The sequence below is a fragment of the Protopterus annectens genome, chromosome 2.part2 (genome assembly GCF_019279795.1).
Source record: "Protopterus annectens isolate FY-2018-M chromosome 2.part2, PAN1.0, whole genome shotgun sequence".
Taxonomy (NCBI): Eukaryota; Metazoa; Chordata; order Ceratodontiformes; family Protopteridae; genus Protopterus; species Protopterus annectens.
The window spans coordinates 921541574-921558512 of NC_056730.1; the positions used below are offsets into that span (position 1 = coordinate 921541574).

Sequence of the window (16939 nt, forward strand, 5' to 3'; positions counted from 1 at the left end):
TCTTCACTGTGCCAAGATCTCACAAAACCGATTTCTATCAACTGCATTTTCATATGTACCCTGGTAAAAGCTCTTCGATGAAATCAGTTTTTGATCAAGTGTCATAGACCCTCCATAATCTGTCAGTGAGAGGGTGCTGCACACATTGGATGTGCATAGACAACTCAGATTTTATTTGGATAAGGTTAAGACTATTGGGAAATCTGATCAGTTGTTTATTTCTTTTCATTCTAGGTCTCTAGGATTAGCTGTATCCAAGCAAACTATTTCTTCTTGCTTCTCAGAAGCTATTTCCTTTTGTTATTCTTTTCATGATAAGAGCCTTCCTTTTCCTGTATAGGCTCATTCTACTAGGGTGTGGCTTCTTCTATTGCTTTTTTTCAAGGGTTTGGATACTAACTTTATTCTAGTGGCAGTGACCTGGACATCTCTGCATACATTTACCAAGCTCTACAAGTTGAATGGAATTTCCAGAGCTAGAGCTGGTTTTGCTAGGACCATTCTTCATAGCTTCCTAGAAGATCCTGCTAGTCCTTCCTCATCCCAAGTTTCTTCATGAGTTTTGGCACTCTCCCTACTATTATGAATACTGCAACAGTGATATGGAAGGACATAGTACAGTTGTGTAAACTCTTATCATGATGATAGATGTCCTTCTGTTCACTGTTGCAGTATTCATTCCCTCCCTATGCCCACTGGTCCATTTCTCTTGTACATGTACAAATTACCTCTCTTTTCCTTGGACTGGCATTCCTACAGGAGCTGTCAGTTCTGAGGATGGTATGTTCGGACATCACCTTTACCCCCTATGTTACGCGAGGAGCATACTTGTGATGTACAGCGTACCTTAAAGCAACTGAAAGGCTTTGGTATACTGGCCGGACATCAGACCACCTTGGCAGGGAGTCCCTACTGTTGTGAATACCACAACAGTGAAGAGAAGGGCATCTACCGTTGTGATAAGATTTTACACAACTGTACTTTCTGATGCTATTTGTTTTGTGGATGTACAAAATAATTCATTAGTGTGGGTTCGGAGGATGTCTTGTAGGTTAGGCATGGATGGCCTCTCAGCAGTCTGTAGGAAATGAAGTACTGATAGCGCTTTGAGACAGTCCATATAGGAGTTGTTGTTTACTCCCTATATTCTTATTGTGAGTAACCTTGGTAGTTTCTCAAGCTGTTGCAAGTGCCTGGTCAGGTTCATGCCAAAGCGTGCATTGTACTCAGTGACTGGACTGATGAGAGCCACGTATAGTGGAGCAAAGACCTCCTTGGACCTGGATGCCCTTGCCTTTACTTATAAGTTTGCAACACTGAATGCTTAGGCAAAAGTAGGATCATTGGCCAGGGATGTATTCACAATGTGGTAATTTCCAGAAGTAGACATCTTTTCAAAAAGTACTATTATGCATTTTTTGCATTGAATTGTAATCTGTGGCTCTGACACCATTTATTTGTCTGCATCAGGTCCTCTTGATGGGTATCGCTGTCTTTAGGGGATTCATTGACCACACTTACTTTTCAGTTATCAGCATGTTTTGTCACCCAGGGGTCCTTGATGTGTGCCTTGACTTCAGAAAAGTAAATGCCAACAATGAGAGGCCCCAGTTCTGCCTGTGAAGGTAGGTTACCCTTTTCTAACTTCTTGCATCCTGTCATTGAGCCAGCTGGATGTCCATCCAGATATGGGTTTATGCCTACCAGGTTCAACTGACGTATTGAGTCAAATGCTTTGCCAGGTTGAAGTAGGCAGTGTGTACTGTTTTGCTCTTTTCAATAGCTTTAGTGACCTTCTCAAGGAAGTCCAACAGATATATCTAGATCTGTTTTTAAGATTTTCCACTCAGAATCTAGTCACTGTGAGGGAATACCTCAGGATTTTGGATCTCATGGCATCTATGATTCTCATGATATCTCTGGCAAGACTCCACATGAAAAAGGTATAATGGTATCTGAAGTCTCTTTGGTCCCAGCACCAACATCATTTGTACTTTCAAATCCTAGTGCTGGTGTTTATCAGAAGGGATATCATATGTTGGAGACAGCAAATATCCTTAAATCCAGATCTCCCCTTCTGTCTCCTTTCCTGTTCCAAAGCAGTCAATCACCACAGATTCCTCGGACTTTGCTTGGGGAGCAGTTTCAGGAGGGATAAAGTGCAAGGTGTCTGGGACACCAAGAACAAATTCAAGCAGGTAAATATAAAAGAGAAACTTGCCATGGTCAAGGCACTCAACTCTCTGAATCATCTTTGTCCCCAGGACATTTTCAAGTCGTTACAGACAATACCTCAGTCATGTGATGCATCAGCAAGCCAGAGGAAACCAGGTTGTACCTCCTTTGCAGACTAGCTAGGTTAGCTTTGTCATGCAGCTTCACAGGACAATCTCATTCAACAGACATCGTACATTCCATCAGAGTAAAATTGTGTGGCAGACAAGCTGAGCAGGACAGGGGAAGACCCACACAAATTTAAATTAGATCAGGGGTCTTCCATGATTTGAGCCATCTGTGGTGAGCTCCTCATGTAGATCTATTTGCATCCACTCTGAACCATCAGCTGACAAGATTCTGCTGCAGGACTCCTTGCAAAAAGGCCTTGAGGACAGATACCTTTTCTTTTCCTTGGACAGGAATGTTCCTGTATGCTTTTCTACCCTTTCCACTGATATCCAGGATAATTCTGAAGATTCACAAGTAATCCACCAAGATCATTGTGATGACTCCTTTCTGGACCAGGCACCAGCGGTTCTCACTTATTTTGCAAATGGCCAGGGGCAATTACCCAAAGCTTCCTCACAGATTGAATCTGTAAAAACAAAACTGAAAACTGTACTTTTTTAATGGGGTTGGAGCATAGGATTTTAAGCCTCTCATGGCACAGTCATCCTCCCTCCAAATTAGTGGCGAGTTAAATAGAAAGTAAAATTTACATAGCTGATAAATGTAAAAAGAAAAAAATGAACTCAGGTATGTTTAGAGAGAGCAGCTGATGTAAAACTAAGCAGTAAAATGGTCAGCTGATAAAATATATTTCCCTCTATTAGTTATTTATTCATTCATTCATTAAGTTACAACCTGGGTGCAAAAGCATAAAGTATTGCACAGGTACAAAACAGGAAGAATGAGAATTTAATTACTACATACATCATTGTTGTGAAATGGTAAAAATCGGATGTAAATAGAATATATAACTACTAAGACCAGTTCCTGGGTTTTCCTGAACATAAATTGGATGGATTTGTAGAGCATCAGAAAAAGAGTTACATCATATATATATATATATATATATATATGTATATATATATATATATATATATATATATATATATATATATATATATACATACATATATATATATATATATATATATATATATGTATATATATCTATATTTAAAAGCTTAACTTATCATCAAAATTCAACCATGGTGTAAACAATATGTTTCAGGCAAATTACAAGGTGTAACAGAGGTTACACAGTCATAGTAATCTGGTAACTAAGAATATCTTAGTAAGGTATATATACTAGCACAAAATTCAGGATTGTACAAGGATTTTAGAGATTTCAGTATAACATTCTGCCATGTTTTATTATAATAGATTTCTGTAAGGGAGTGGGTAAATCACTTTTTCTTATGGCATGGACAACTTAACGAAATAAGCAAACAAACATACTTGTGCTTCAAAAACATTACACCTAAAGTAAACATTTTATATATTTCTCCATAATAATGACATTTTCTGTCACTAGAAAAGTGCCACCATTAAAAATAATGGAACTGATAAGGGTTAATTGGCCTCACCAGCTTCCACGTTGAGCTGAATGTGAATAGAATGGCATTTTCAGGTGGGTAATGCATCTGTGTGTCCAGATGTAATACACTGAAATGTTTAAAATAGTGCCTTCTTTATACAGGCACTGAATGTGTTTGCACAGGTGTTCAGTGTTGTGTTATATTCAGCTTCTTCGAGAGATGAGTGTGTCTTTGTTGAAGACACATAATGTACCCATTGTTCCTGTATTACAACAACATGATATGTAATTGTGTGTGTGTGTGTGTGTGTGTGTGTGTGTGTGTGTGTGTGTGTGTGTGTGTGTGTGTGTGTGTGTCTATCTGTGGGTGTATTCAAGAATATGAAATGGCATTTGCTCAGCTATGGATTGGTGAGAATCATTAGATCAAATACTGTTCAGCTGACTGGAAAGCATAGCTGTAAACTGACTTGCAACCCCGTTGAAGAGCCAGTTTCACACATTCAGTGATTTGTGGTATAGTGAAATAGGCTGGACTTTTTGTGTTGATGTTACCTGATATATCTCTGTGCCTATTTGTGTGTGCATGTGTGTGACGTGTAAGATTCCTTTTAAGTGTGGTTGAATACTGAGGTAGTTCATGGCACAAGCAACTGTAAACTCGGGTGGTGGCAAAGTACTGGTATTTTTGTAGGTGAATATGGTACAGTGGGGAGTGGGAATTTGCTCTTTCCTCACTGTTGTTTATCTTAGTGTTGGTATATTTAAGTAGCAGGAGGTGTGGAGGTTCAAAGGTGTTTGCCCCTGCAATAAACACTTGTAGACAGGTGCAGTTTAGATAGGTGTTTTATTTTCAATGGGCTATGTTTCAATCTGTTTTCATAGGTTCCTAGGTGGTTACTAGGCTGCCATTTAAATCTTGCCAAGCTTACGTCAAATTTACCACAATATTGCTAACATGTGTGCTTACCCAAAGGAATTTTACGGTTATGATATAGGCTTGTACCCAGCAAGCGCTCACAGACTGCACCTGTCTATTAGGGAAATAGGTGCCAAACAAGGGATAAATTTACGATTTCCCATTCATTGGTCCTAGTTACATTTGGATATGGTTAGGGATGAAATTTGATTCACATGGATGGGAAGACAGTTCCAGAGAAGAGGTAATCTTTGAGACACACACCTATCTCTTCATAATGTCCTGTTTATGTCACAGACAAGGTTTAGATCCTTAGAGCAGGTATATTTCCTTCCATATCACTGTTGTAGTATTCATAACAGCAGGGAACCCCCGCCAAGGGCGGCCTGATGTCTGGCCAGTATAACAAAGCCTTTAAGTTGATTTAAGGTCTGCTGTACATAACACTTATGCTTCTCGCTTAATATAGAACATAAAGGTGACATCTAGACATTCCATCCTCAGAACTTTTTTGCCGCCAGTCCGAACTCCATCTCTGATAATCGGTGTGATCGCCCGAGTCATTGCTGGTGTACCAAGCCATTCAGATAAGTGCCCCATTTGGGTTTTCTGTTTATCTTCTTTTTACTTTTGTATTGTTGTGGGGTTTAATGTCATCCATAAAGGGTAAATTCCAGTGTGGGAGACAGATTCCCCATAAAGACTGTCACGAGCAGTGCTTGTTTTGTTTAGGTGCGTCTCACAATCATACATCCTGTACTGTTTGTCAGGTTTTTGTTCCAAAGACCTTATGTAGTCATCTTTCATCCCTCACTATTTATCTCAAAAAACAGTGTCTAAAACTTTTAGCAAAAGACACTATGGTGGGTACTTCCTGGCCTAAGGTTCAGACATTTTCAAAGAAGAAAGTAAAAAAAAAATCAGGTCAGATTCTTCAGCTGTGCCCTCCACATCAGACATCTCTATCAAGGCCAATGAAAGCCTGGATATTCCCCTGGTTCCTGGGTTAGATTCTTCTGCCATGACAGTTTCAGAGGCTGGCATCAATCTAGCTGCTTGCACGTCCTTGGAGGCCTTACAGATGTCCATTTCAGATGTTCGGGGGTAACCATGGCTGATTATCACTGAAGGACTTAGGGGCTTCCTCAAATACTGGTGAGGGAGGCTGAAGGACCTAGGGGCTTCCTCAGATACTGGTGAGGGAGGAAGTCCCAACTAAGACTATTGAGTTTAAGTCAACATTGGCGCCTTCTACATTTCATAAGGTGGACATCCCCTTAAAAAAGAAGCAAAACACAAAACATGTGTCTTCTGCTCCTAAGGACCCTGAAAATGAATGGCAGAATTATGCATAGGGCTTATTTAATGCTGTCATGTCCTTGAAGCCTCCTAAGGTGGTCTCTATTCGGGTTCCTCCTTGGTCGTCTTCCCCTCTCAAGAGGTCTAGGGATCAGGATTCCTCTGAAGATGATGAGGATTTTAATGAGGACTCCTTGACCTATTCTATTCAGATTCCTTCCCCTCTGGAGTATGGCTCTGATTAAGATGAATATACTAGTCCTGAATCTCCTTTTGAGGGGATTTCTTTTGGGATACCATTGCCAGTAGATTGGAGCTGTTTAAATGGGATTGACTCCAAGTGTCTAAAGTGCAGAAGAGATATTATGAGCTCCTTCAAATGGAGTCTGCTAGACCTTGTGCTGTTCTTCCTGTTTTGGCTGCTTTACTGGATGCCTTCTCTTCTGCTTCTCAGCCCCCTGCTCCTAAGAAACTAGACTGGTTTTATAAAGTGCCTGATGGCTGCAAATTCCTTTACAAGTGTCCATCTGCTGACCCCTCAGTGGTCTCTGTGGCATCCGACAAGCCTTCTGAATTACTGCCCTTGACTAAGCTTCATCATGGAAAGCCTGGTTAAAAAGGTTTATACTTCAGCCACCCTAGCCTATGGGCTGTTAATTATCAGACTCATATGACTAGATATGTTTTGGCTCTCCTTTCTCAGGCTTGTCAGGTTATTTTTGACCTTCCTGATTCTAAGGGCAAGATTTCTGCCTTGTTTCTGTTTGGAGCTGCTTCCCAGGTAGCTCGCCATGTTATTAAATGCAGTTATGATGCAGTAGATGCTTCCTCTAAGGCTGCTGCTTCTGGCTCTGTTTTGAGGAGATGTTCCTGGCTACGGCTTCAGCCTCTGCCTGATGACACTAAGGCTACATTGATGGATGGTCCTCTGGACAACAAATGTTTGTTTGGTGCTGCTGTAGCTGAAATTACACCATAACTGATATAGCTATCCTTACCCCTCATACTTCCTTTTGTCCTCTACCATTTAAACCTTCCTCCTTCTGCACTTACCTTAGCAGTCAGCATCTCACTGATGGATTTTACAGGCTTTGTTTTCCTTCACTTTGCTGTTCCCACTCCGTTTACCCTGCGGGCTCACTCTGCTCCCCTTCCCCCAATTTCCACCCACCCCCGTAACCCTTAACTTATACTCGCCTAACCCCTCATACTTTCTCTGTACCTATTACATTCCACCCCTTTCACCACCACCCACTTCCTACTCCCTCCCCTACATACCTTCTATCACCACACACTTCCCTTCCATTTTAATAAGGCTATACCTACTCCTGTACCTTTCTAGCAGTATGTATCCACTTTATCAAATCCTCAACATGCCTACTAAACATACATCCTTCTCAATGCTACTATTACTGCTTCTGAACCTTACTTACATCCAATACCTTACCCAGCTCAACACCATATCCCACACACCATTCCATCATACAACCAACTCACTCCCCACAACACATTTACCTCAATATCCCCTGGCCTGTATCTCATTAAGAACCATCTACTTTTTCGCTACAAGCTACCTAATCTTTATAATATCTCTAGCCCCCCCTCTAACCTCCAAAACCCTTACTAATCTAGCAAGACACATCCTAAAGGCAAAGCAGTCCAAATACCTTTTTAGCATACGCCAACATCTACCAAGCATACTACTATCTGGAGATATACACCCTAACCCCAGCCCAAACACTACTCCTTTTACATCCAAATCAATCCTTCTAGCTTCTCTAAATGGCCAAAGCATAGCTAACAATATTCCAAACCTGCATGCCTGGCTTCTTCACAACACACCTGACATCTTAGCTGTCTCAGAAACCTGGTTAAAACCTCATATAAATGATGCAGAAATAGTACCACCTAACTACTCCATCATCAGAAATGACAGGGCCCACAAAAGGGTGGCGGAGTAGCTCTACTCTATTCATCCTCCCAATTCATTACTCCCTATAATAAACCAGTTCCCCACTTCACTAATGCAGAATTAATACTAGCTTTGTTTCAATTAAATAAACACAAGCACATATGCATAGCCTCCCTTTACATTCCACCTGGAGACAATATCTCAGTACTTGAAGATATCCTCTCCTGGCTTTCTTCCAGTATCAGTAATGAAACTATTATCCTGGGTGACACTAATATTAATTGGTCCTCCATTCAGTCCCCTACACACACCCTAAATATCAACTTATATAATTACTCTCAGCTCATCAACTCCATTACCAGAACCTCTAAAGACTTCTCCAGTGGTAGCACCCTAAACTGGATCCTAGTCTCTCACCCCCACTACTACCCTGAAAGTGGTACTCTTCCTGATTCCCTCAACGACCACCTTCCCATCTTTATATGGCGTTTTCCGTCTCCCTTACAAATTACTCACAATCACATCACCACTCGCTACTTAAAGAACTTCAACCCTAAAGCCTTCTCTAATTCCCTAAAATCACTTAATTGGAACCCTCTAAAAACTCTACCCTTGGAAAATGCTGTTGCACACTTTAATGAAACTTTCCTAAAAATACTAGATATTTTTGCCCCCACAAAAACCAAAAGAATAAGAAACAAAACTGCCCCCTGGCTAACCATAAAAACACTAACCACCATGCGCCTTCGAGACAAAGCCTGGGCATATCACCAAAGAAACAAAACTCCCATTACCCTTAATGAGTTCAAAGTACTCCGCAACAAAGTTAAAAAGCTTATCACCACAGACCGACAGAATTACTTCCCCTTACTTCAAAACAACCATAAAACCAATCCACAAAAATTCTGGAAAGGTATCACTACACTTCTAAAAGCTGGCACAAATGAAAACCCAAGCCCTGACCCTAATGCATAAGATATTGATTTGGCCACCCAATTCAACTCTTTTTTCATTGAATTTATTTCCAAACTAACCTCATGCTTCTCTAACAACACTTCTCCCCCTAATCCTGCATCTCCTGTCTTGCCACCCTCTTCATCTCCACTCTATACTCAGCTCTACTCATCTTCCATAAAAGCCATTCCTACTGCTACCATAAAAAAAGTCTTGCAAAAGCTAAAACCATGCACCAATGCCCCCGATAATATCCCCTCTTCCTTCCTTAGCACAGCTGCCGAAGCCATTGCCTTCCCCATCAGCATCCTAATCAACCCCTCTATCCAAGAAGGCATCGTACCCCAACTCTGGAAAAAGGCATTCATCATTCCCTTCCACAAAGGGGGCAATAATAACAATATTACTAACTTCTGTCCCATCACCATCCTCTCCCCCATCTCAAAACTCCTTGAAAAATGTATCCATCTTCAATTCCTCCCCCATCTCTTACACAATAACTTATTAACTCCCACCCGACACGGTTTTATACCCAATCACAGCACTATGACAGCCCTCCTATCCTTCTTGGAGACTGTGAATAAAGCCAGGGACTCTGGCTTGACTGTATCTACTCTCTTACTTGACCTCTCTAAGGCCTGTGATACTATCTCACACAACCTTCTCCTTACTAAACTATCTAACCTAAACCTATCCCTTTCCTCTCTCAACTGGTTCACCAGCTATCTCTCTAACAGGCAACAAGCTGTCAAGTGGAAAAAAGCCATCTCCCCCTTCCGCAACACTCACACTGGTGTCCCACAGGGCTCCATGTTGGGTCCCCTCCTCTTCAATATATTCATAAATGATTTCTTCCACTCAATCCCTTATGCTAACCTTATCCAATATGCAGATGATTCTATGATTATCTGTGCTGCCACATCCATCACCACTCTCTTAAAGCTGACTCGAGACGCCTTCTCCACCACAGAACAGTGGATGAAAGATAATCATCTAGCACTCAATACATCAAAAAAACAAACTCATGCTATGTACCCCCTCCAAAACCAGCACCATAGACAGAAACCTATTCTCCATTACCAGCCAGAATAGCACACCTCTTGAAGTGGTATCTTAAACCAAACTATTAGGGTTCTCATCGATGACCAGCTTAAATTCAAGTCCCATTTACAACTAAACTTAAAAAAACCCCACCAAAATCTTGGCATGCTCTATCGACACAATAGATACCTCACTACTTCTACTAAGCTCACTCTCTCTACTACACTTCTCATCCCTTCCCTCCTTTATGGTGCCCCTCTCCTTACAAACCTACAATCATCTCTCAAAACAAAACTGTCCTCCTGTTATAATACAATTGCCAAATTTGCCACTAGCCACAAATCAACAAACCATCACTGCGTATCTCTCCAGAAACTAAACTGGCTAGAACTTCCCAACTATCTGACCTATACCCAGCTTACTTGTGCACACAAACTAATTTTTCACCCTTCCCTCTGAACTTCCCTTTCCTCTTCCTTTAAAATACACCACCCAGAAAGACTACTAAGATCTAACAACCAAAACCTAATGGAACTGTACAAACCCCTCCACCCCCCAGGACAAAACCCCCTTCCTATCCTTTTCTCTGGCACGCCTATGGAACTCCCTCCCTCCCTCCATCTGTACCACCGCTAACCTCCCTTCATTTAAGAAATCACTTGACTCTCATCTAACACTGAAGTGGGAATGCTCCTGCTCCCACCCCACATAGCCTATTCCTCACTTCATACAGGCAACCGTCCCATATATTTCCATACACCAACTTCATACTTGCATTTAGCAAATACTAAGCCAATTGTAAATAGCTTCTTATAATTCTCAAAATTGACTATTCCTTTATAAGAAACTGTATATTTACTAATTCAGTGTTTTCTTTTACTAAATGTAATCTAAAAATTTATTTGTAACAGGAAAAAACCTTGACTTGTCTTGAAATCAAAATGTATTTTGTAAATTAATGCAATCTTTGCTTTGTTTCGGAGCTTTTCTCCTCAGGACTCCATTGCAAATGGGTTTTTATTGGCCCAATGGACTATCCTGGTTAATCAACTGCAAATAAATAAATGCAAATAAATAAAATGTTCAAGTCCCTGCAGGAGAAAGGCAAGGAGGTACAGGATCTGAAACATATTTTTTGTTTCACCAGTGTCTAAGTTCCACAGAAACTACCCTACCTTACCTAAACTACCAGCTTTTGTTAGAAGGCAGTCTTGTCCTCCTCCTAAAGGCAAGCAAGGTGGTAGGAGGGTTCCCCCACCTAAGTCTTCACAGAACTTACATTCTCAGAAGCCTTCCTTTCCTGATAAACTAGGTGCTGTCTTACTACCCAATTCTTCCCAGCCCCCATATTCTTTTCTCTTTGTCTTTCTCTGTCTCTTCCTGTCTGGGTAAGCATAACTCAACATTCTTTGTTTCTTTCCATCATTCGCTAAGGGTATTGTATAGTTTGGAAATCTCTCCCCCCCCCCCCCCCCCCTTCATGGGCATTCCTCAGCCACCTCTAGAACAGCTAAGCTTTTTTTCCAGAGGTGCTTCAGGATCTTTTGATTCGGAGAACTATTCAGTAGGCTCCAGCTGCTTAAAGGGAAGGGGTTTTATTCCAGAATGCTTTTGGTCCCCAGGAAAGAAGGCACTTGGACAACCATTCTGGATCTTTCTCACCTGAACACTATTCTGAAGTTTCCTTCATTTTGAATGTTATCCCTTCGGACTTTGAGGAAGCAGTTCTCTGGATCTCAAAGATGCTTAACTCCATATCTCTATTCATTCCCTTTTCAGGAAGTTTTTACATTTCTCTGTTACTTCCTGGCATTTTCAGTTTTCTGCTTTCCCCTTTGGCCTCTCTACTGCCCCAAGGGTATTCACCAAATCCAAGCTCATGTGATTGATTTTTGCAGGATTTAGGGGATCCAAGTATTTCCTTATTTGGACGACCTCCAGTTTCAAGCATCCTCTCTAGAGATCCTTTTACAAAATCTTCATTTTGCCATTTCTGTTCTGCAAAGCCTGGGGTTCACAATAAACTTCAAAAAGTGTTTTCTGAATCCTTCTCGGGACCATGTTTTTTTGGAGTGCAGGATTCAGATGGTGACTATGCAGGCAACTCTGCCTCCTCTTAAGGTCTTGGCACTCACTCATTTCCTTCGTTGAAAATCTTCTTCTTCTGGCCTCTATTACAGCCAGGGAGTTTCTGAGAGCTGAGGGTTTATGGCATCCACCACTCCTATGCTTTCTCTGGTCAAACTCTGCATGATGAAGTTTCAGTGGTCTCTGTAGTCAGTTTGGCTTCAACATGCACATCCCGTAGACTTTGTAGTTTCTTTTTTTCCTTCTCTAATGAAGAAACTTCACTGCTGGATTCAGCATTTGTCTTGAAACCCAAGGCTGCCACCTCTTCCCTCTCAGGAGCTGTTCTTAGATGCCTAAGACATGGGATGGGGAGCAGGTTTTGGGTCCCTAAAAGTGCAGGGGATGTAGTGACCTCTTCAACAGAAAGAGCAGATCAGTGTCAAATAGATGAGATTTCTTCTGCTGGTGCTTCAGGCTTTTCATCCTCTTTCCTCACCTGGACCCCTCAAGGTATTTACAGACAATACCACAGTGATGTGGTATTTAAACAGACAGGCGGGAACAAGATCTTGTCTTCTTTGCCAGTTGGCACTCCTGGTGTGGGATCTGGCTGTCCAGTATCAAGTGACTCTTCAGGCAGTTTACATTCCCTCAGGTCAAAATATTGTGGCAGACACTCTGAGCATGTCGTTAACTTAATCTCATGAATGGATGCTTCACAGAAATGTGTTTCTGGACATTGTCCACCAGTGGGGTACTCCTCAAATAGATCTATTTGCCTCCCCTCTGAACAGGCAACTTACTCTTTTTTTGTGCCAGACTCCTAGGTCCTCTAGTTTTTAAAGTATGCAGCCTATTTTTTTCTTTGAAAGGGATGTTTCTTTATGATTTCCCTCCCCCTTCCCCTCATTCAAAAAGTCCTGTTCAAAATTCAACAGGATACTCCCAAAATTTTGTTGGTGACTCCCTTTTGGCCAAGACAGCGTTTGTTCCCTCCTCTTCATTTAGCCAAGGGCAATCATCAAGAGTTACCTCACAGAGTGGACCTACTCACACAAGACATGGGATCTCTCATCCATCCCCACCTGTCCACTATTCAGCTGGCACTGTGGGTGATAGGATTTTGATTCCACATAGACACTTTTTTTTTCTGAGGACATGCTTAGGATCCTGCAGGAGGCCAGGAAACCCACTACTAGGAAATCATATTTATCCAAATGGAATAAGTTTTCTCTTTGGCGTCTTTCTCGTAACCTGGATCCACTTTCTGTGGGTGATCCTTTGGTTCTCTCCTATCTCTGTGAATTGCTCAATGCTGGTTTGGCTTATTCTTCTGTTAAGGCCCACTTATCAGCTATCTCTGCTTGTCTGCCTTGTTCTCCTCCTTTGGCTTCTAGATTTATAGCTAAACAATTTCTTAAAGGCATCCTTCATATTAGACCTGCTAGGAAACCTGTTCTTCCTCCTTGGGGTCTTAATTTTGTTTTGGAAAAACTGACACAGGCTCCTTTTGAGCCTGCTGCTTCATCTTCCTTGCAACATTGCTCCTCAAAGACTGGACTTTTGTTAGCTTTTACTTCTGCTTGTCCTCCTTTTTTGGTGTTACGTAAGGACAGGGTGTCCTTGCGTAGTAATCCTTCTTTTATGCCCAAGGTGGTTAATGAGTTATCTTTTAATCAGTCTATTCATTTAACCAGTATTTCTCCTCTCTGTAATCGGGTCTGTGACACTGGATTGAAAACTGATTTCATTGAATGGCTTTTACACCGGAAATGCCATTGATAGAAATCGGTTTTGTGGAGGGCTGCACCCCCCACCCCCCACTAAATATATATACTAACTCCAAGATCGTACTACAGTGAGGAAAGGGCACAATTTCTGATCTTCACTGTGCCATGATCTCACAAAACCGATTTCTATCAACTGCATTTTCATACATACCCTGGTAAAAGCTCTTCGATGAAATCAGTTTTTGATCCGGTGTCATAGACCCTCCATAATCTGTCAGTGAGAGGGTGCTGCACACATTGAATGTGCATAGACAACTCAGATTTTATTTGGATAAGGTTAAGACTATTGGGAAATCTGATCAGTTGTTTATTTCTTTTCATTCTAGGTCTCTAGGATTAGCTGTATCCAAGCAAACTTATTTCTTCTTGCTTCTCAGAAGCTATTTCCTTTTGTTATTCTTTTCATGATAAGAGCCTTCCTTTTCCTGTATAGGCTCATTCTACTAGGGTGTGGCTTCTTCTATTGCTTTTTTTCAAGGGTTTGGATACTAACTTTATTCTAGTGGCAGTGACCTGGACATCTCTGCATACATTTACCAAGCTCTACAAGTTGAATGGAATTTCCAGAGCTAGAGCTGGTTTTGCTAGGACCATTCTTCATAGCTTCCTAGAAGATTCTGCTAGTCCTTCCTCATCCCAAGTTTCTTCATGAGTTTTGGCACTCTCCCTACTATTATGAATACTGCAACAGTGATATGGAAGGACATAGTACAGTTGTGCAAAATCTTATCATGATGATAGATGTCCTTCTGTTCACTGTTGCAGTATTCATTCCCTCCCTATGCCCACTGGTCCATTTCTCTTGTACATTTACAAATTACCTCTCTTTTCCTTGGACTGGCATTCCTACAGGAGCTGTCAGTTCTGAGGATGGTATGTTCGGACATCACCTTTACCCCCTATGTTACGCGAGGAGCATACTTGTGATGTACAGCGTACCTTAAAGCAACTGAAAGGCTTTGGTATACTGGCTGGACATCAGACCACCCTTGGCAGGGAGTCCCTACTGTTGTGAATACCACAACAGTGAAGAGAAGGGCATCTACCGTTGTGATAAGATTTTACACAACTGTACTTTCTGATGCTATTTGTTTTGTGGATGTACAAAAAAATTCATCAGTGTGGGTACAGAGGATGTCTTGTAGGTTAGGCATGGATGGCCTCTCAGCAGTCTGTAGGAAATGAAGTACTGATAGCGCTTTGAGACAGTCCATATAGGAGTTGTTGTTTACTCCCTATATTCTTATTGTGAGTAACCTTGGTAGTTTCTCAAGCTGTTGCAAGTGCCTGGTCAGGTTCATGCCAAAGCGTGCATTGTACTCAGTGACTGGTCTGATGAGAGCCACGTGTAGTGGAGCAAAGACCTCCTTGGACCTGGATGCCCTTGCCTTTACTTATAAGTTTGCAACACTGAATGTTTAGGCAAAAGTAGGATCATTGGCCAGGGATGTATTCACAGTGTGGTAATTTCCAGGAGTAGACATCTTTTCAAAAAGTACTATTATGCATTTTTTGCATTGAATTGTAATCTGTGGCTCTGACACCATTTATTTGTCTGCATCAGGTCCTCTTGATGGGTATCGCTGTCTTTAGGGGATTCATTGACCACACTTACTTTTCAGTTATCAGCATGTTTTGTCACCCAGGGGTCCTTGATGTGTGCCTTGACTTCAGAAAAGTAAATGGCAACAATGAGAGGCCCCAGTTCTGCCTGTGAAGGTAGGTTACCCTTTTCTAACTTCTTGCATCCTGTCATTGAGCCAGCTGGATGCCCATCCAGATATGGGTTTATGCCTACCAGGCTCAACTGACGTATTGAGTCAAATGCTTTGACAGGTTGAAGTAGACAGTGTGTTCTGTTTTGCTCTTTTCGATAGCTTTAGTGACCTTCTCAAGGAAGTCCAACAGATTAAGTAGGCATCTCTTGCTTTTGACAAACCAAACTGGGTAATCATTGTTTATCAGATCAGTGATCATTCTTTCCATGGTTTTGCATTTGAGACTAATCAGGTCTGACTTATGGGTCATGTAGAAGAATAATTGTTGCAGTCCTTCATTCATATGACAGAAAAGTCTTTCTGGAGGCTGTAGTTGAACAGAGACTCTGGCTTTATCTTTTTCTGTTCAAACACATTGTTCAGTTACCTGTCATAAATTTGATATCTATCTGTATCTATTTGTCTACACACACACACACACACATATATATCTATCTATCTATCTATATATATATATATATATATATATATATATATATATATATATATATATATATATATATATATATATATATATAGGTCTACTTCAAAACATCTAAAACCCATAACATCTAATTTCATAACATTGAGACCAGAACATCTAAATCCCAAAAAATCTAAAGCCCATAACATCGAATTTCATAACGTCTAACAGTACAAATCACAAGAAAATAACATCCCCTCCAAGAATAATGACACCAAACTACCAAACACACTTTTTACTATGTTTCTGCAGGGGGGCAAGCCCCCCCTGCACCCCCCCATCAATTAAATATACCAACTCCAAGATTGCACTACAGTGGGAAAAAGTTAATTTCCTAACCCCACTGTATTAAGCTCTCCTACAGAAACTTAGTAAAAAGTCTGTTTGGTAGTTTGGTGTCGTTATATGTGGAGGGGATGTTATTTTCATGTGATTTGTAGTGTTAGATGTTATGAAATTCAATGTTTTGGGTTTTAGATGTTCTGGTCTCAGCGTTATGAAATTAGATGTTATAGGTTTTAGATGTTTTGAAGGGGACCCATATATATATATATATATATGGGTCTATATTACATTATCGAATACTCATGTATTCGAAAACGTAATCGTTGACCTGTAAATGTTGAAAACGTCCAACGTCGAACATGTCATTGGAGATCTCCGTACAGTGCGGAAATGGAAGTTTTCCATTGTCTGCACTGTATGGCGATCTCAGAGTTGGTATATTTAAGTAGTGGGGGTGTGGGGGGGGGGCGCAACATTTAAATGGTTTGCTTGGGTGGGTTTTTGTATTTTTTTTTTAGTTCGACATTTGACAGTTTTGACTATTACGTTTTTGAATACATGAGTATTCGATAACGTAAAATAGATCCTATATATATATATATATATATATATATATATATATATGGATTTGTATCACTTCACTGAAAGACCATTTCACTGACACCCAT

At 40.9% G+C, this 16939-nt stretch overlaps 1 protein-coding gene across 1 annotated transcript in view; it reads left to right on the forward strand.

Moving 5' to 3' along the window:
• MSH3 (mutS homolog 3) overlaps window positions 1-16939 on the forward strand; it is a 3764176-nt gene that overhangs the window by 3053598 nt on the left and 693639 nt on the right. The window lies entirely within an intron of this gene.